This window comes from Daphnia pulex, chromosome 7 (genome assembly GCF_021134715.1).
Source record: "Daphnia pulex isolate KAP4 chromosome 7, ASM2113471v1".
Lineage (NCBI taxonomy): Eukaryota > Metazoa > Arthropoda > Branchiopoda > Diplostraca > Daphniidae > Daphnia > Daphnia pulex.
The window spans coordinates 5,648,225-5,668,445 of NC_060023.1; the positions used below are offsets into that span (position 1 = coordinate 5,648,225).

The window sequence follows — 20,221 nt, forward strand, 5'->3', positions numbered from 1 at the left end:
CTCCCACATCCCTGTAAGTAGACTATGCTCACCTCCCAGGAACGTCTCAGTGTTAGTCAGAGTCAGAGTCACAGTCAGTGTAGTCCTTTTTTGGTTCACGATTTTGTGCAATTTTCTCTTTTTGGACAAAATTGGTTTTATATTTTTTTTTGAATAACTCCAATCAAGCCCTGGTTATTTTCCCTAGGTTGTGGCATTTCACACACAAAAGTTCAGAATTTTTCAAGCTGGGCAACAAGGAATTCTTCAAGACCGTTGAGCATTAACGTCGACCCCGAGATCTGCATAAGGCTTTCTTTTATGAATAAATAGATCGCCCACAGCCTGGAGACAAATTCGACGTCAGGATACAGTAGACCACGGTCTGCCATTTTGAAATTGAAACATTTTACAAACAATTTTTAAAACAATTTTTTTCACACTAATTGTTGATATGTTTTACCTGGGCGGTATATAAGTTGCATCAAGGGGTTGGGGATTTGAGACCCTGCAATCTTGCAATACAGTCCTCACAAAACTCTTATATTGCTCTGTCAGCATACGGACGACGTATCCAGCAAGGAAGGTTACCGTAGATGATTGAGATGATGTTTACGGTCTTACTATTTCAAAAAAGGAAATCATTGAGTAAGTTAAAACGGATCAAATTTAGAATCAAATTACAGGTGTACCTGGAGCTTTGTAAACTTCATTTAACATTATGAAATTTGACTCAGGTAACAGTTTCAGTGCCACCGTCATATTAATTTTAGATTTTCGGAATTCCGTATTAATTTGTACTCTTTTTCAGATTCCCGAGACAAAGAAGTGTTGCCATAGATGGAATTTTAGGCTATCCAAGTTCAAAGTATCTTCTCGGAAGCCTGTGAAACTGACGTTGCATCTCCCTTGAAGTTGCCTTCATTCATTTTCCGAATAGCCCCAAACAATTGCTCCACAGGATCGCTTGAGAATCTTCTGATGAGTACATATTTAAATCCTAACTCTTGGAAGTAAATGGCGAATGCATGCTACAGTATACGATGTTTTGAATGTGAGGTCCTCGTTGGTTTCATGTGTCAGGAACTTTTTCTTCGCTTCTTTGATAGCAACCTTCTCTTCCTTAGTATCATCTGGCATCATTTTAACAATGTCTTCGATTTCCAGGTGCCTTTAATGAAATTGGGGATTAAATTCCCATTCCAAAAAGTGAATCCGCTCATCTAAAAAAAGGGAAATAGTAGGGCATTTTTTCAGGAAGAAGATAGCGTCGATGTTCTTTTACGCTACTTACATCGTGCAAGCAGTTCCAGCGGTGTTGACGATCCATGAAGGTAACCGTACTTTATACGTCTACAAATCTCTTCGTTTTCATGTCTGCATGCATTTGAATGGCTGTTGTTACTGACAGTCGGAACATATCCATTGCGGCTTTCACTTGTTTTTCGATGCTGTTAGTCATTACACGTTTAGGAATACAGTTTCTAACTGGAGTAAGCAAATCTCCTGTTTGTTCTTCAAAAAACCTCGTGGCGAATTGTCCCGTAACAGGCTTCCCTTTTATTTCCAATTTTCGTTCTAGTAATTGGTTGCGGACATTTTTGGTTACATGACAGTAATCAAAACTGAGAAAGAGAGGGCGATAACCCAAAGGTATATAAAAGCTCTCCTCTTCATTATATTGTTGTACAGGGTGGCGAATCACGTGATGAAGAGTACAGTATCTTGCAGAAAAGGCTGACAGATTTGTCAGCGTTGTCAGGTGACAAATATGTCAGGTTTTCTTGCAAGATACTGTACCTCCGTTCATTCTCTTGAAAATGTTGTGGGATGTACTCTTCTCCCGGGATTATGGTCATTTCATCCAAGACCAATGAACAATGCTTTTCCATTTCCGATAGGTTTTCCCCTTCTGACTTTAAACGCTTCTTTACAAGTGAGCCTACCGGTCTCTGAAGTTGATTTTCCGATGTATGCCTTGAGAGCTTGTCTGCACGGCAGATGAATAATTCCTGATTTGCGCATAAATTCGTTAGCCCCAGGAGCCCGTGCTTGGAAAATTATGCTTTGGGAAAAAGTGATTTCTATTCAGCGAGCGCCTTGTAATTGCTCATAATTTTTATTTTGTCCAGTAGAAAAATGTCCCCTTTCCCCCCGTTGAAAGCGTTGATAAGCCTCCGCGAAAGGTTTTTGCGAATTTTTGTTGGAAAGCTATTCCTTCTTTTTCCAGATCAGTAACTTTGTCTTTCAATTTTATGGTTTTCTTCTTTTCCCCTCTAAGCAACTGAAGCAAATTTTCATGTCTTAATTTTCTTTGCTTTTCAGAACAGATGAACGAGCGGGTGTTTCCTACCACACGACCAGAAGCTTGATTCTTTGGCAAAACATCTACCCAGTCGACACTATCATCTCTTTGTAATTGCGGATTTAGGAGGTGAACAAACCTAATCGCTTGACGCACATGTGTTCCAGCCGGAGAAATGGATCTAACTGGAGTAACAGGTCTAGCCTGAGAAATAGGGCGTAAAGGTGAAACTTGGGAATCCGGAAAAACATGTGCAGCCGTACATATGAGAGCATCAAGAGAAATAGATCTAGCTGAATAAACGAAGCTTAACAGGAGTAACCGTCGGTGTAACCGGAAAAATGGATCTTTTTGTAGAAACGAATCTAGCTGGAGAAACGGGACCAACGGGTGTAACCGTAGGTGAAGCAAAAAAAAAATGATTTTGCGGGAGAAATGGATCTAGCTGGAGAAGTGAGGCCAACGGGAGCAACAGCCGGAGAATCGGATCTATCCGAAGTAACAGGTTGTGTAGCCGAAGAAGGAGACCTAGCCGGAGTATCAGCCAGTGTAGCCGGAAAAACTAACTGAAATTAATTTATCCGGTGACATGGGCACCGTAACTGTAACCACAGTATTTTTCTTCTTGGGAGGATTAAATGCCGCATTGTTATTGGCTGAATGATTGCGTTTCCACTACGAAATTCCATCTACTACACAGATGAAGACAACATGATTAGTAGGGTATAGTAAATATCACAGACTAATAGCTATTGTACGTCTAATTAATCATATTTGTAAATTAGCCAAATTAGACAATTAAAACAATATCAGTAGTGCGTTCTATCACTCATTGTAAGGAACACTGACTGGCATCAGGAGTCCAATGGACGTTTTTGGATCGACAATCCCTATCTGCCCAGGGTTTTCAAATGTTGTCAACTGCAATATTCACGTTCCTCCTAAAGTCTCGTAATGCCATTTTCATGGTCTTTCTGAATAAATGTATAAATTACTTATAATAAACTAACTCGATTTTACTTCAAATATATCTGGTACCACATCACTTTTTAAACGCAAGGAAGATAGTTCACACTCTCGATATTTGGATGCAGAGAAACAAGCAACACAAACACAGTTTTTAGACAAAAGTGCCTCACCATCTTTAAAACCTTCTTTCAAACCTTTATGTCTTAAATAGTGATCCACTTATCCCGCAAAATCTCATTCGACGGAAAACAATGGAATGAAAGTGTTTTTACTGCTGTTAGCGCAGCCTTGCAATACGCAAATTTGAGTGATCATTGTAGACTGAAACAATTGCTGACGGGATTCCCGATCCTTTCTTCAATTGTCATCCCGTATTTATGTTTTTCTACCTTTTGCATATCCGTTTATGTGTGTGTAACTGCATTTGACAAGATTTCTATATTTTTAAATGGAATATCAAATTAGAATATCAACCGAATAAATTTACATTTTAATGTTTGCGTTTTTAGAACCAATATAAAAAATAAAGAATTTTTAATTTCTCTATTTAAATTTTGCTTTTAATGTTTATACATTATTACGGGTGGCACATTCGATCGCTAGATGGCGTCGTCGTATTCTCCCTCTCCTGATTGGATCTGATCAGCACGTGATCAGAAAGAATTATGATTGGATCTTGCAAGAAAATTTGGTCACGCCCTTCGTGGAGGACCATACAAGTTTACTGGTCTTACCCTTTAGTAGGCCATGTCTCTATTGACGTATTGCATTCTCCGTCGGTCTCTCACAGGAGCCCCATCCCTCGTAGCCAGATAGGTGTATATCGTGTTCATAGCTCACTCTTGAAGCCGATCGGAAAAAGAGTAAAATATGTAAGGTTATTTTGTAAGGTGTGGCAGTTTCTCGAAAATATTTACCCATGAAGAACCAAGCGTTAGGATGGGTTGTTCCTCTAAGGTTATTGAATGCTCTATGGCTCGCCTCCATAGGATTGTTTTTTTAATTTTCGTCCATAAAATCCAGAATCTTTGAGGGCAAATCTGCCCAAGCCAGAAAGAAAAAATATAATCCACAAATTGGCGGACATGCACCCAAATTTCAGCGTCAATTTCATTTTCGATTTCCGAGCTGTAGTTCCGCAGTGCCAAAAACATAAATTCTATCGTTATCGCCACACAAAAAATAGCCTTCGACAGCTCGTCAGGGGGAAGAAGGGCAATTTCTATTGCCATTTTTAACCAGCCTCTTAATTTTTTCGTATGCTCGTAAAGCTGGCCCTAACCCGGGATGGGTGGCGTAGCTGTATTTAGTTTATAAACAAATTTAATGAGCATTTGAAATTTAAAATATTTATTTTGTAGTTTACGTACCTTTCCGGAATGGTAATAACACCTTTGAGCCCTTCCACTGTGAAACACGGAGGGCATGGCCTGTAAAATGAGTAACTTAGTAACTGAGTGTGGGAACTCTTCCGGTCTGTTCTTGGCATACTTTCATTAGGCGGCGGGGACAAGCTTTGTACAATGCTTGGGTCTTTCTCATCATAAAAAAAGATGCCACCTGTATGCTCTTGAAGAAAAAATGAAATGCTTTTCGATAGCATATCTCCCTATAATTATTTGACTAAAAATGGTGGGTTATCAACTTTGTCGACAATCCCCAGACAAAAAAAAAAATATTCTTTACCTTTCCATAAGATATTGCTTGCAAGTTGATAAAATTTAGTCGGTAGTTCGTGATATGTTGTATCCATGTGCAATCCGACGGAAACCAGGAATGAGGGCAATGTTCCATCGTTGAAGAAACATAGGAGCTATCCGTCCCCAGAAGTCACCAGAAGGACATAAAAAATACACCAAACTATAAGACAAAACCTGAAAAAACTACTCCGGACCCCACTCCGCCCCCAGCACCCTCCTGCTCCACTGGTCTTGGCAAGAGCCGGAGCCTGGATCCCCAAGTGGCCCTTTCCCACCCTAGAAACGCGGCAGGCCCCTTTGACCCGTCCGGCCAAGACAACCCCGACTCCATACAAGCCTTAATGGCTGTGTCCATTTAGAACTTGATGGCGGAAAATTTAAAATGCCGCCTCAAGTCCTCAATGAACCCCTTAGCCGGGATCTGACGGGTCTCAAGGTAATCGAGAACCTCCATCAAAGCCCGGGTACGATCCTTAGTGGTCCCCCCAACATAAGGTTCTTTGACCACTACCAACCGCAGTCTCCACTCGACATACAAAAGCGCGATCTCCGCCATAGTTGGCCCCTCGGAGTCTTCACTCTCACTCTCGTCCCAACGCCACGTGTGTCTGTGAGCCTCAGGCGGATCACCCTGCATCGCCTTGCAATTAGCCTGTCCTCTTTTGAGGAGCAGCTTCTTGCCCGTCACGGGATCCAGGTAATCAAGCTGCGAAAAACACACGACCACATGGCTTTGAACCGCAAACACATTATACGGAGGCACGGGCTGGGCATATAAAATGCCATCCCTGCACGAAGCAACAGACTTATAATTAAGCTGCAAAATACGGAGGAACTCTTCTTGACGTCTGGACTGCATGGCTGACTATTGTCTTGGCAAGATCTTGATCATCACTGTCTATTGGCAAGTTTTCCATCTTCTTTGACTGGTACTTAATTAGAGAAAGCAGCATGGGAGTGCCCTGGCTGGCTTTGGGACACGGCTGGAACACCAACGTGTAGGGATGGTAATCAGAGTTCCGTAGAAAAAAGCTGTACTCGCCAATTGCAATGTCAGCGTATTTCTTCGATTTGATTGAGCATTTTGTTTCCAGAGTAGGTTGGAAGTTCAAGCTAGAGAAAAATTTCATGTCATTTACAATTTGGGGCATCTGACTTCTTAGAAACTTACCCTGATAGATGAGCTGGCCATCGCAACTTCACCCCTTACTTGAACTTTCACACCACCACAAGAACGACACACTAACTGCTTCCTGCTAGCTGCTTCCTTTTTTTGCTGAATACGAGCTGATAGTTTTTTAGTACTAATCTTTAGTTTTTCAGCAGTTGTTGGTTTTCTTTTTGGCGTGATGCCTGACATTTTAGAAAGTCTTGACGAAAGAACGAACAAACTGAGAGCAGAGAGCAGCTCGAACTACTGGAGAAACTTCGAATTTCGAAAACGAAAACTTCGAACGACCAACGACTCGGTCCTTTCCCATCAACAGGAGGTAGGGGCGACGTTGTCAGACTGACTCAAAATAGAACAATGCCACATTTGTTTTTATGGAGGTCACTTCGTAAGTCTTCTAGGTTCCTTAGGTCCTTGTCTGGCAAGAAGTAGCAAGTGACAAAGAGTAAAGTTAAAATTTTTGCTAAATTTTTTTTCACACAAACATAAAATTGAACCAAAAGAGCCTAAATCAGCAGCACACATCAAAAATAAACAGACAACGTCAAAATAAATGAAAGCAGCCACTAACTGATACCAGACAAGGCTCACAAACACAGTACCCGTGCTTACGCACGTACCAACGGACAGACACGAAACCGGCTACGCCGGCACCTAGAAAAAGCAGGAAATACGACAAAAAAAACCTAGTTCAGGAAACATAACCTAACCTAACATGACCGGACCTAACCTAATTGCTCCGGGTGGATGCAATTCGCCACCCGGTTTCAAAAAAAAGACAATTAGAAGGAAGACCAATAAGATCATCATCCGTTTATACACTTTTCTAAATTGATCGACTGAAATAAAATTGGTTCCCCACCTCTCTAAAAAAATATTCCTTGGCTATATATCTTTTTCAAAAATTTGCGGCTTCGTCGCACGAAACAAGAGCCTCGAAACACACCGGCTGCGCCGAAGGAATTGTCTCGACAAAGACAATACAAAAATGAAATCCAAATCAGGAAATATAATATAACCTAACCTGACCGGACCTAACCTAATTGCTTCGGATGGGTGCAATTCACCACGCGGTTTCCAAAAAAGTGGAATAATCATGTATTATTCAACGATCGACTATTGGCTACCACTGGCAAGCCAGTAGGGAGAACGGAGTAATCTGAACTCCATCGCGGAGATTGCGACCTCCCGGGATAGCCTTAGAGCCCGGGGGGATCAGTTGATGACGGGTTTGGTGAGAATGGATGCTCTTGTACCCGTTGCGCTCGGCCCGCCTTGGACCAATATAGATTCGAGGATATAGCTTCAATAAGAAAGCAAGAAAAACGCAAATCTACCCAAAAATCGGGATAATACACGCTGGATTCACCGTGGTAATACAGACCCGTGAAAGAAAATATGAAAATCCGGGATCAAATTTTATTAAAACAAATAAAATACACATAAAAAACATGCACACAACAGCCACTTACCACCACCAAAGAAAACTGGTGCAAATTTGTAACGTATGCATTTGGCACAAAGATTCAGATAGCACACACAGCACAAATTTGTAACAAGTGCATCCCGCACAAATTTGTATCAAGTGCACTCGGCATAAATTTGCAACAAGTGCCCTCGGCACAAATTTACAACAAATACATCACGCACAAATTAATATTGGGTGCATTTTTTTTAATGAGGTGTGTATTCGCCGAAGGCGAATGTTACCAACAAATGGGTGCATCCGCACAAATTTATATCAAGTACATCCTGCACAGATTTGTATCAAGTGCATCCCGCACAAATTTGTATCAAATGCACTCGGCACAAATTTGCAACAAGTACACTCGGCACAAATTTGCAACAAGTGCCTTCGCACAAATTTGTAACAAGTGCATCACGCACAAATTTTTATCAAGTGCACTCGGCACAAATTTGCAACAAGTGCCTTCGCACAAATTTGTCACAAGTGCATCCCGCAAAAATTTTTATCAAGTGCACTCGACAAAAATTTGAAACAAGTGCACTCGGCACAAATTTGCAACACGTGCACCTGGCACAAATTTAAAAACAAGTGCATCCCGCACCAAACTTTTAACAGATGCATTCGGAACAGATTTTCAACAAGTGCACCTGGCACAAATTTGTAACAAGTGCATCCCACACAAATTTTTATCAAGTGCACTCGGCACAAATTTGCAACAAGTGCAATTGGCACAAATTTGCAACATGGACAGCCGTAACAAATTTAAAAACAAGTGCATCCCGCACCAAACTTTTAACAGATGCATTCGGAACAGATTTTCAACAAGTGCACCTGGCACAAATTTGTAACAAGTGCATCCCACACAAATTTTTATCAAGTGCACTCGGCACAAATTTGCAACAAGTGCAATTGGCACAAATTTGCAACATGGACAGCCGTAACAAATTTAAAAACAAGTGCATCTTGCACCAAATTTTAAACAGATTTTTTACCGATGCATTCGGCACAATTTTTAACAAGTGCACCTGGCACAAATTTGTAACAAGTGCACTGGGTACAAATTTACAAAAAACATTCTAGAACGTTCTAGAACAAATATAAAACCCGCGGAAATTTTTATGGGACCTTAGACACGTTCTATCAGCACAAAATTAGAAAGGAACGTTCTATAACATTCGAACATTCTAGAATAAACCCTGAAAACCTGCGAATTTCTTAAAAGACACAATTGTCTACCACACCTCTGGGCCAATATACGCCCACCAAACTTCATACGCCACCGCTACAAAATGGGATACATAAACCCCGGCCGTATGCTGTTCTATCATCATTCGACTACTTGAAAGCTCAAACGCTCGTTCCAGAATAGTCATCTTTACCAAACAACTATCTTTGGCTTTGTATACTTTGTTAAATTTTTTTGTTTTTTGCCAAGATTTTTTGTACCCCCGGCTTTGTGTCTGATCTATCCGGATCAAACACATGGTTGCGGCAGCTTCTAACCACCATCACAGATCTTTCAGGTGTCGCGTCATTGGATCGCGACGACGAGCACCAGTGACGACGTGGGCAACAGCATATTGAGCCTTTTGCAGTGGACAAAGGTGACTGGCAGGAAGACCAGAAAGAAGTAAGTTACCCTACGTGGCGGTCCAGTCATCGGGCCACCTGGTGCAGTGGCCCCATGAGAGGGTGGCTCTATAACTGGGCACGCGATCGCAGTGAACCACGTTGGATCTGATTAAAACACGTAACAATAACCGCCACTGTACTTTATATCGATGGCCGTTATTGTCCGGGACAAAGAAAGTAGTTTATGGCGGCCAAGGGGATTTCTCATTTCACGAAACCAATTGTGAACAGCTATGTCAAGATTAGCGTTCAGGGATCTATTGACCATCACTTTGGCTTTTGGTTGGAACACCTTATCTTGAAAAAAATGTTCTATTTTCTCCCTCGATTTGCTTATTCTGTTAATTTGTGAACGAAAAACTCCCGCGATTTCAGCGAAACACCTTTCACTTTTATCTTCTTTTAGTAATTGAATAACTTTGAACTGGTTTTCAAGTGTTAAAGTGGAACAAGTTCTTCTAGGTCTTTTAAAATTTGACAGATTTTCACAATTTTTTATTTTCGCCATGACTAAAACTTGTCGACGATCCAGACGACTCTGCTACCAGATTAAAATTCCAGACAGAATAATTAATTATTCTTACCCTAACCATTATGTCATAAAACAATGAATTCATTCACATATGTAGCGCCAAAATCTCATTCCCGCCGTTTAAACCACCCACCAGTTTCTCTAAGTCTTCCCGTGATGGCGCTGAACTGGTGCAGCCCTTTGAATGCCCGATAAACGAGTTATGGCTTGCCACAGTGGTCTGTACTGGGCTCCATTCCTTTCACTCTCTGCAACAGCCCAACTCATCCCATCTCTTTGAAGCACGGCGTCTCTGATCACTTCTACGCCGATGACGAGCAAATCTACCTGTCGTTTTCTCTAGTTCCGGACCATTCTTCCCAGCTCCGTGCTTAATCCATGGTCTCAAACTGCGTTGGCAAAACTAAGGGATTGGATAGCTGATAACGTCATCCAGTTTTACGACTCCAAATCCGACGCACTTTTATTACTCTAAGAGCAACTGGCCGACATTTCTCTTGCACTGGGTGAGGCGTCTGTCCCTCCATCCAACGCAGAGCGCTACCTTGGCGTATCACTAGACACCCACCTTATTATGCAAAAGCAGATTGGGAAAGTGTGCAGCACCGCATACTACCAGCTGAAGAAGTTTGCCAAGATTTGCAAATATATCACTCGCGCTACTGCCGCTTAACTTGGCGTTTTACTTTTGGCAACAGACTCTTCTTGTTTGTATCCACCTCTATGTTTCAATTTTTTCAAGTGTATAATAATGAGAAACCGCAGAATTATACAGTCAAGCGGTCTTTTAAAAATTTCAAACCTTCGCACCAGGCAAACGCGACATTTTTTTTCAAACACTACAGGAAATTTTTTTCTTCTATCAATTCTAATTGAAAAACCCTAGTGGCGATCAAATCCGTGAGATCCTGTGACGCCATGGGTCGCCACAGTTTTTGGTTGTTTTCATATGGAATCACCCTGATATCTCAAGTTAAAAATACAAAAATCCTAAACCTTTTTCAAAAATCATGATTCTCCTTTTACAGGGACGTAGAAATATAGGAATATTTTATTTTCCGAAATTTTGTTCATTTTTTTAAATTTTTTCAGGTAGGGAAAATTTGACACAATTCCTAGTTCCTACTTGGCTATTCTTTATCTCTTTCAGTGAAACATGAATATTAAATTATTAATATAAGGGGATTTCTAAGTATACGCATCAAGCCATTAGACATGAAAACTGATGGAATATCAGTTATCCATATCAGAAGCCCGACATCTCCGGACTTATTCACTAACGAGTCCATCATACAGTCCGAGCTTACCATCAGCCTAGCTTTTCACCAACAAGTCCAAGCTACCCGCCGATGAGAAACGGTAAATAAATTGGATGTTATCGCATAATAGTTCTTGCTTTTGAAGAAAAAATTTAGTTCGTGATTACATTTGACCTTTAAAATTTTTTAAAACATTACCGAAATTCTGCGCCCCACACGCTGATACAGTGTTCTTCATCAATGACGAATCTCACGAGATTGTTTTTCAGATAGAGGGCAGTAAGAATCTATTGTAACTTACGAGGCTCTCCCACAACATTCAAAGAGTTAATTAGCTTTTCTGGAGTAAAGAAAATAAATTTTACATCTAACGAAATTTAAATTTAGAATTATAAAATTTGAATTTCAAATTATCTCTAATTATTAATTCTACCGGTAGAATGTGTAGTAAGTGATGAAAAAAACTCGGAAGATTTTTCGTTAGTTTCGCTGCAGCCTAATACGGCTTTGACCTAAAAGAATTAAGCAACACGTTTAATTCAATAGAAAAAATGAAAAATCATTTGAATTACCCCTAAAGCGTTTAAATAAGTCATTGTATCGTACATCAACGACTTTAAAGGTGATTTTACGATGAATACGCCTTGAACCATCAAGCCTGGAATAATGAAGCAACCAGATTTTCCACCACCCGTTGGCATGATAACAAGGCAATCTCGTTTAGCAAGTGCTGCCTCCAAAACGTTCTCTTGCTGCTGCTTCAAAATACAAAAAAAAAAGTTATTAATCATGAATTCTATTATTAAGTCATGATTAATCATTCAAGTTTACCTGAATCCCAACAATTCCATTGCAGATATACGTGTATGTATTTCAACAGACTTCACACGACTACTTCCACCAACTATAACGACATCTTCATCTAAGAGGCATTCCTCTACTGACATCGATTCTTCCTCCATGAATACTGTAAGAGACTACACGGCGTGTGCATCTTGTCTCTTACGGGAATGAATATTCGAGATAATGAGTTTGCTCACAATGTAACGTTTTATTGTGTATAGTCGGAAACTACAATTGATAGGAAAGGATATGAAGGAGAAGAATAATAAACGGGGAGACAATACCTTTACTCGGATGTAGTTAGTTGGAATCGGCGTTACGGCACAATACAACACAGCTTAAATACGAATACAAGATAGTTTTCAATACCAAATACAACTAGAGCCGGCTCGTTTTAGGAACCCGGTGTGACCGGGTGGTCACTTGAACTAAGAAGAGGATCTGGCCCTGAGAGAAGAATATCGCACCCTTTTATATGAAAAGAGTTAGGTTGCGACAAATAGAGAAACGATAGCAAAAAGTATCCCATAGAAAACCCACCCCCAGGTCAGTTGACAGTTGTGTCAACTGACTTAATTGAGTTTTAAAGGGAATTTAAATGGGGTAAATAGTATTTGAATTACACGCACAGGGCGCATAATTTATGTCTTGAGATGCAATCTAAAAGGAGAAAAAAGCCGCGGTGGTAGTAGAAAGGAAAAGGGGTTGTCCCGGAAATGCTCAGTCGTGTGATGCGTCACTATAACCATAGGCCTAGTGACACACACTCAGTTCTGTTACATGGCTCCCGGGCCCCTTGGATTACGCCCCGTAATCTACCAAGCTGGTCGGTTGGTTGCAGATGGGAGAAGATCTCGTAGTTCCACAGCTGCAGCGGAATCCAAAACATTTTCACGGCGTTGACGCCGAACGCGGTATGTATGGACGCGTGGGCGAGGCTTGCAGCACATGGCGAAAAGAAGCGCGAAAATTCCAAAATATCGTAAAAAGGCGATTAGGAAGGCGAAGACGAATACCAAACTGGTAATAAATAAAACCAGTTTGAACGTCTCCCACCAACCCATTTGTCCCGCTACGTGAGTTTTTTCGGCTGCTGTCATGATGATTGTTTGCACTGGCGTGAGTGGAGTTCTTGTATACCACTTGAATGACTCGACTGCTCTGCCATAGCTGCTGTGAGGTCCGCCATGATGTTCATTGGGCTGGTGATGAAAGCTTTGTATCCTGGGTTGGTAGACGATTGATATCTGTAGCTATTCTCGTCGATATAACGAAAGGAGATGGGCCAGTGTTGTTCCATTTGAATGATAGTGGCTTCCGCCAATTTCCAGGTGTCGTTGCGATACATTTACCGTTGAAATTGACATTATGGTCTGACCAGTAGCACGCTTGGTAAGTCGTGAGCTCCTGTCCATTTTGGGATATCGTAAAATTTTCATACTTGGGCTGAGGGTCGCAAGTAGTTGTTTCGGTCGTGAAAGTGATCTGTTCAGCGCGGCATTCTTTCATTAGCACAGTTATACCTTTGGCCTGGATGGTAAAACAGGTAGGTAATCCAAGAATACTGGCAGCTAACCAGCCGTCGTATTGTGCTGCTGCTATTGCCAACGAATGTTTAATCCGTGTGATTTGACAATTCATGTCATGGGCAGCGCAAAGGATCTCATTTTCGTGGTCGATCGTTTTATCTTTAATGTACTGGACATGAGATTGAAGTAGCTTAAGGAGAGTTGTTCTTTTGGCTTCATTATAGCTGTAATAGTCATCCCGGATTTTGATGTATTCGAGCTCTTCCTTTGTCGGTGTTGTTGCTGTCCGGTTGAGGATAAGGTCTGATGTTTTTTTCCGTCGCTTCCCAGCTTTAGAATGACGAAGAACAAATGTTTATCACCAGCTACTGCAAAAGTATTGTTTGTAGAATCGCAAGACAGTGTTATACAGCGGTCGGTGTGCGTGATGTGATACGCTAACTGGTTAGAATCATCTTCCAGTTTGAAGGCTGTCGTCTTAGATGTCTGAGTGATCGTAGCTTTCCCCTGAATGAGGAGCCTTGGTGTATGTGAAATGCGATCAGCATCGCCCACATCCCAAATCAAAGTCATGTGGTTGTGTGTGTGGACACCATCTGTGATGTTAGCCTGCCCTAATGGGATGTCGACCAGGTCTTTTTCTTCTTGGATAAGGACAATTTCTTCCACCATGCAGTTCAGCACTAGTGTCGAGATTGTGCGCATCCATGCGCCGTCCTGTGATGGCTCAGGTACATATAGCCTTTTGCCGTCGGCAAATTTCATCGGCATTTCTTCGCACCGTTTTGTCTGAGCCATGATTTTGCATTCCGCTTTTGATGTGTTGACAGCACGTTTGTCGGGAACGACAATTTGTTGTAGAAAGAGAGTTGTAGATGTATGGTTGATTTTTTCCCACCGTCTGCATACATAGCCGCGCACTTTTAATCCGTCTTTTCTATCAGTCCAGATAGCGTAATCGGCGTTGCATTGTGTAGGTCGTCGAATTGGTTGACAATGGTCATCGTCGATGTTCTTGCCGGATTGGATTTTTACAGTTACAAACTGTAGTCTCGAAGGCAGACGCGCACACGGAAAGCAGTAGTAGAATTGAATATAGATAGTCATCTTTACTTTAATTTCTGTACAGAAAGAATCGGTAGAAATAAATTTACTGGGGAAAAATGAAAAGGTTTTGTTGTGGAGACAGTCAGAAGTGACTACACGTTTGATGGTAGACGATGGCGCTGTTTAATTGGTGGGGGTTGGCCCCGCCAGAACGACGCGTCTCTTCAATCTTGAGATGTGGTAGCCTTTATTTTATATTGATTTTATAGTTTATAATGGAGTCTTCTCAGCAGCACGCTCTAGAGCTCGCTCTGAAGTTTTTCTATATCCCGGACGACATTCATCTTAGCCTAAACGATAGGCTTCGATTTAATTGGCTGCTTCAACAACCGTTGGGCAGCTGGCAGTTTCTTGTGTTGACGGAGTATAGGCCTCGAGAAGGCGGTTTTGTTTCTCCAACTTTAAGTGAGCGTTTAATGCGTAAGTGCTCCTCTTTTTTTTTTTAAATTTTTTATGTTAAATTTAAACGGCTGTATGGTTATAATTTGTTAGGCAGTACCCTGGTTACGCGAGGTATCATGATGTTTTCGATATTCTGTCGGCTCGCTTTTTGTGGTATTACGAGTCAGGAATGGATGTTTTCTTTCCTGAGGGCATTTCTTTCGACGTTGAGGAACTGGAGTATCCCGATTTGGGTCGACTGCACATTGGTGATTGAAGGCCGTCGAACGAAATCTGGCGTTAATTTTGTTTTATGTTGTATTATGGTGGTTGTTTGAATACAATGCCTTTTTCCATTTTTGTTTCGTTGTATCAAATACGAAAAAGCCGTGTACATTACTACTTCTTGGCAGAGAGTAGTAGTAGCTGGAGAAAAAGCTAAGCCTGAATGGGCGTGGTTTTCATTTGGAGCCAAAAAAAGTTGTCTGCCGCGGGGTAGAAAGGCGATTGTAGAAAGGAATTTACAAGGCTGTTGTTTCAGTGTCTGCAAGTGACACAGTAGCACAGAGGGAGAATTAGCCATAGGCCATGATGGAAAATGAAAGTATTTTTGGATGTGTTGAAAACAATCTGTGAACGTTTGCTTGTACTTTGTGTTTATTCATGGGAACGGTCATGGCAATTTAAGTCAAAAATTCGTTAACTTGAAAAAGTTTTTTAATGTACGGGAGAAATGTTCCTTAAATTTGTGTGTCGGATGAAAAAGAGAGGGAAAAAAATATTGATTTGGAGGTGTACTGGTGTGTTAAAAAAAATGTGCTGGATGTTTCCTCAGGTAAATATGTTGTTATGGTTGTGATTTTACGTAAAAATGTTTACTTTACTGATTCTAAAAAAGCTGGTTTATGGTTATTCTGGTAAATTGTTGTGGTCTATGTTCGCGCTAGCGCGCTAGATGGCGTATGCCTTCGCTTTTCTTGCATTAATTCAACGTACTTCCTACGCATTTGTTTCCTCCTTGGTTTTCCGTCGGCAAAATGAATGTTTTGTTTTTGTTTATTCTTATTTGGAGGTTAACAGTGGTTTGGTTCTATTTTGATTTCTTTGCATGAGTGTTATCGAAATCCTTTTGCTGGTTTGTTGTTTATATGGGGGGAATTTTTTTACTTGTTTGTCTGTAGTGAATTAAATGTTAATTTGTTTTTTAATCTTTGTGGACCAGTAGGAATAAAATTGTGAGTTGTATTTGAACTGGTTGTTTGATCAAACTGATTTGTTACTAACCTGTTTAAATTGTTGGTTGGTATATTTAATAGGTATGTACTAGAAAACGAAAGAAAAATAACTTTGTTTTAATTTTTCGTTTTCTAGGCCTATTTGACCAAAAGGTCAAGAAGAAAAAAGTTTTCACTTTCCCCTTTTCTCTATTGGCTTCTCCTTCCTTCTCTCAATGACATCTCCTCCTTCATTTCCAAGGAACCTTTTTTTCCTTATCGCCTTCTTGTTCATTCTTTGGAGGCTTTTACCGCTTTGTACTTTCCCTTTCTTTCACTGGCGTTTCTCCATTCTTTACTGGAGGTATTACTTTTTTAAATTGATTTATTATTTTTATAATTTTATAATTTTTATATGTTGTTTTCTATTTATTTTCTCTATTTGTTTATTTATTTTTATGTTTTTTTATGTATTTTTTTTTGAATTTTATTTCTTCGTGGGTTTTGTTTTTAAGAGAAAAGAGGAAATTAAGTTTTAACGAAGAATTTAAGGGGAAAAAAATTACAGTGTTAACGTTACAACTGTTGGGACGATAAAATAAATGGGACGAAAATTAAGTAGACGAAGACGAGACAAATAAAATACTTGCGATTTAAATTAAGACAAGAAACAAAAATTAAACGGAGACGAGAAACTGAAAAAGCTTTTTAACTAAGACGAAAAAGTTATTTAAAAAAATAAATAAACTCAAGAAAATGCTTCGCAAGATTTAAAGACGAGAAAAGAAATGTATCGAAGACGAGAAAATTAATGGGAGACGAGAAAAAGAAAATTGCAATGAATATAAGAATCACACAAAATTGAGAACGGATTTCAAAATGAACCTGTCATTCAATCCCCCAAAAAATTGGGCCCAGAGTAGATGACGTTACTCTGTGTAAGGCAGGATAAAATTAAGTGGAGGGGTGGGTGGTTCGGTGGTGACGTAAAACACTTCGATGTAAATGTAAAGTAACACACACAATAATGTCATTAAACAATCCCCACCCCACCTTTAAAAGCAATTCTTCCAGGGTGGTCTGTATGCCACGTCGGACATACTGGGTTGTGGAACGGGCCAGTGGTGGCTGTCTGATCGAGTGCGAAATAATTTGAAAGTCCGTCTCAGGCTCTTCCTTAACTCTCATTAAACTGAGTGCCAACAAAAAGGGTGAGTCGCGGGTCTTCTCTCCTGCACACGGCCCATTTCCGGTTCAACTGTCGCACTTCCCGATGAACGATCGCTGAAACGACTTTCGGGGTCGTCGTCGTCGCTTCGGTCGTCTCCCAAGTTTTTTGAAGCCCAGTAAAACGATGAATCTCGCGTACCTGGCCCTTCTGTTTCACTTGTTTCTTGGCAGTCAGTGTCTGAACTGTCATATTGTGGAACTAGAGAATCACTTTAACTAGAGTCGTTGTTAGTACTGTCCGATCCCGTTGTCTTCGGCGACTCGTTCTGCTTCCGTACAATCGCCCACATGTAATGTGGCGAATTTAGCAATTTTTCTGACATCTCGTCTAAAGTAAACAAAACTCGGGTTGGAATTGATGTGTCCATCCATTTGTGCGAGTCACGTATGGAGCACATCCCTTCTTCCCACATCCCATGAAATGGGGTGTTAGACCGCATACGTCTGTCGAACTCACGTTGTGCTTGTGATGAAGACATTTCACGAAAATCAATTGAACTTTTCCGTTTACTCTGTCCTGCTGGACGTAAGAAAAAGGATTGGGCTGTTAGCTAAAAACGTTTGCTCTTTTAAGCTTTTTTACCAACGCGGATCAAAATGGGAAATGGTGTATGTTGACCCCCTAATTTTTCTCAAAAATTGTTGTCTAGATCTGCTTCCCACCCGTGGGAAAAAACTCAAATCAAGATTTGTTTTCTTTTTCCTTTTTGTTTTTACGAGTTTGCGAGTCTGTGTTTTTTCCGATATCCTGCATTTCCAAATTGATGTATTTTATTTGTTTATTTTATTTTTGTAATTTCTTGTTTTATCTATTTTTTTTGAACACGGTTGTGTTGTGTAAGAAAAAGTTGACAAGGCTGCAAGGCTGACAGAAGTGTCATGACCAGTATTGCAGTTGGCAAAAAAAGGACAAGAATTAAATCTTCCTATTTTTCATCTATCAACCTTTTTGGGACCTTTGTAACCCTTCTATTTCTTTCTATTCCGAGCTGGGGTAGCGGGGGAGGCTCCTAACTAACTTCTTTGTCTAGCGGAAGGATGTTCACAGCTGGTGGTTAATCACTATCAATTTAATCCCATCCATGAAATGGAACAAGAAGCTCCGCGTCTTCGTTGACAGTTGCAGGGTTGTTATTTCCAGCTTCTGGTGTTGCCGGTCTGTTATCGGCTTCTTGCACAACCCCATCAGCTTGTTCTTCCCTTTTGGATGGAACTGGTGACGTTGGGAAAACAGTGGCGTCTTCGAGCTCAGGACAAAATTCGTCCCGCCATATCATGGAGTCGTTAAGCGGCCGAGACTGTTAACATGGACTTTTTTTGGAGACAAAAGAGTTTTTCGTTATGTCTACTGTTTCGTTATTGTATACTTTAGACACTCTGAATGGTCCACGATATTTAGAAATGAATTTCTTATTTTCTTCCTTCGTACGGACTTTTAAATCGAGAAGGACTCTGTCGCCCACCTGATAACGCAACGCCGTCGCGCGTTAATTGTATTGCTCCCTTTGTTGTTCTCTAGATTAAGAATTTTCTTCCTTAGTGCGTTGGAAAGCGATACTAAGAGATTTCATCCGAAGACTGACAAAGTCTGAAGCAGGAAATTTAGATCAAGGGATTGCGCCTAGTAAATTATGGATCGGAACGTTGGGATCGCGACCGTATAGTAAAAAGAAAGGAGTATCTTGAGTTGATGAGTGAACGGACGAATGATATGCGAAACAAACGTCGCCCAACATATCTTCCCAGTCTCCGTATGGCTGTCAATCAGCTCCTTTCGTAATAGCATCGTAAGTGTTGAAATCGTAACTATTGAATCGTTCTGTTTCCCCATTTGTAGCTGGATGATAGGACGTTGCTAGCTTTTGTTTTATTCCCAACGATTTGCATAACCGTTGGAAAATTCTTGATGTGAAATTTACCCCTCTGTCCGACACGATGGCTTTTGGTGTTCCATGTCGTCGCACGATCATTTCAAGAAATGCATCGGCCGTTGTGATAGCTGTTTGATCCGGAAGGGCTCTAACTTCTACGTATTTTGAAAAATAATCTGTCACGACCATAATGTATTTGTTTCCGTGGCTGGATGGTGGTTTAACTGGCCCCATAAAATCCATTCCGACTACATCAAAAGTCGCTTTAGCTAACTCCAGGGGGTGTAAAAAGGCTCGAAAGGTCGACTTTGTGTTTTTAAAACACCTTTGGCACACCCTACAGTATTCTTTAATGTCTTCTCTCATAGTAGGCCAGTAGTAGTTATATCTTACTCGCAGATACGTCCTATAGTACGCGAGATTGCCAGACATAGGGTCATCATGTAGGTGCTTCATAACTAAGGGGCGGAAGGCGATCGGTAGGACTACCTGTATTAGGATTCAATGCTGCCTCCTTTTCTTTGTTGGGATTTCTTTTCGGCATAGTACCCCTTCTATAACCGCGTAAAGTGTAATTTCTTTGGCCCAAACGGGATATTCTTTTGTGTTTTGTTCGGTGAGTACTCCTTCGTCTAGAAAATTTCTAATGTGTATACATAAAGGGTCTTGAGCCTGCTGTACGCATATTTCTTTCAGTTCGTCGCTTGCGTGGACTGTAGCGATTTTAAGACGTGAAAGGCAGTCTGCATTTTGATGAATTCTTCTTGGTTTGTACTGAATATTATAATTAAGGCTACCAAGTTCAACTGCCCATCTTGCATGTCTATTATTTGTATCTTTAAAGGTTTTGAGCCACTGTAAAGGGGCATGGTCGCTAAGCACTGTAAAAGGACGGTCAAGCAAGTAGTATTTGAAATGTTTAATAGCCTCTACTACCGCCAGAGCTTCTCTTTCGATGGTAGGATAATTCATTTCCGATTTGTGAAGCTGTCTACTGAAATAGGAAATTACGACTTCCTTTCCTTCATGGA

At 40.7% G+C, this 20,221-nt stretch overlaps 1 long non-coding RNA gene across 1 annotated transcript; it reads left to right on the plus strand.

Moving 5' to 3' along the window:
* Positions 1-14,636: 14,636 nt before the first annotated feature.
* LOC124198196 lies at positions 14,637-15,233 on the plus strand. Its single transcript, XR_006876514.1, has 2 exons — positions 14,637-14,914; positions 14,987-15,233. It is a non-coding gene; the product is annotated as an uncharacterized LOC124198196 (long non-coding RNA).
* The last annotated feature ends 4,988 nt before the right edge of the window (positions 15,234-20,221 follow it).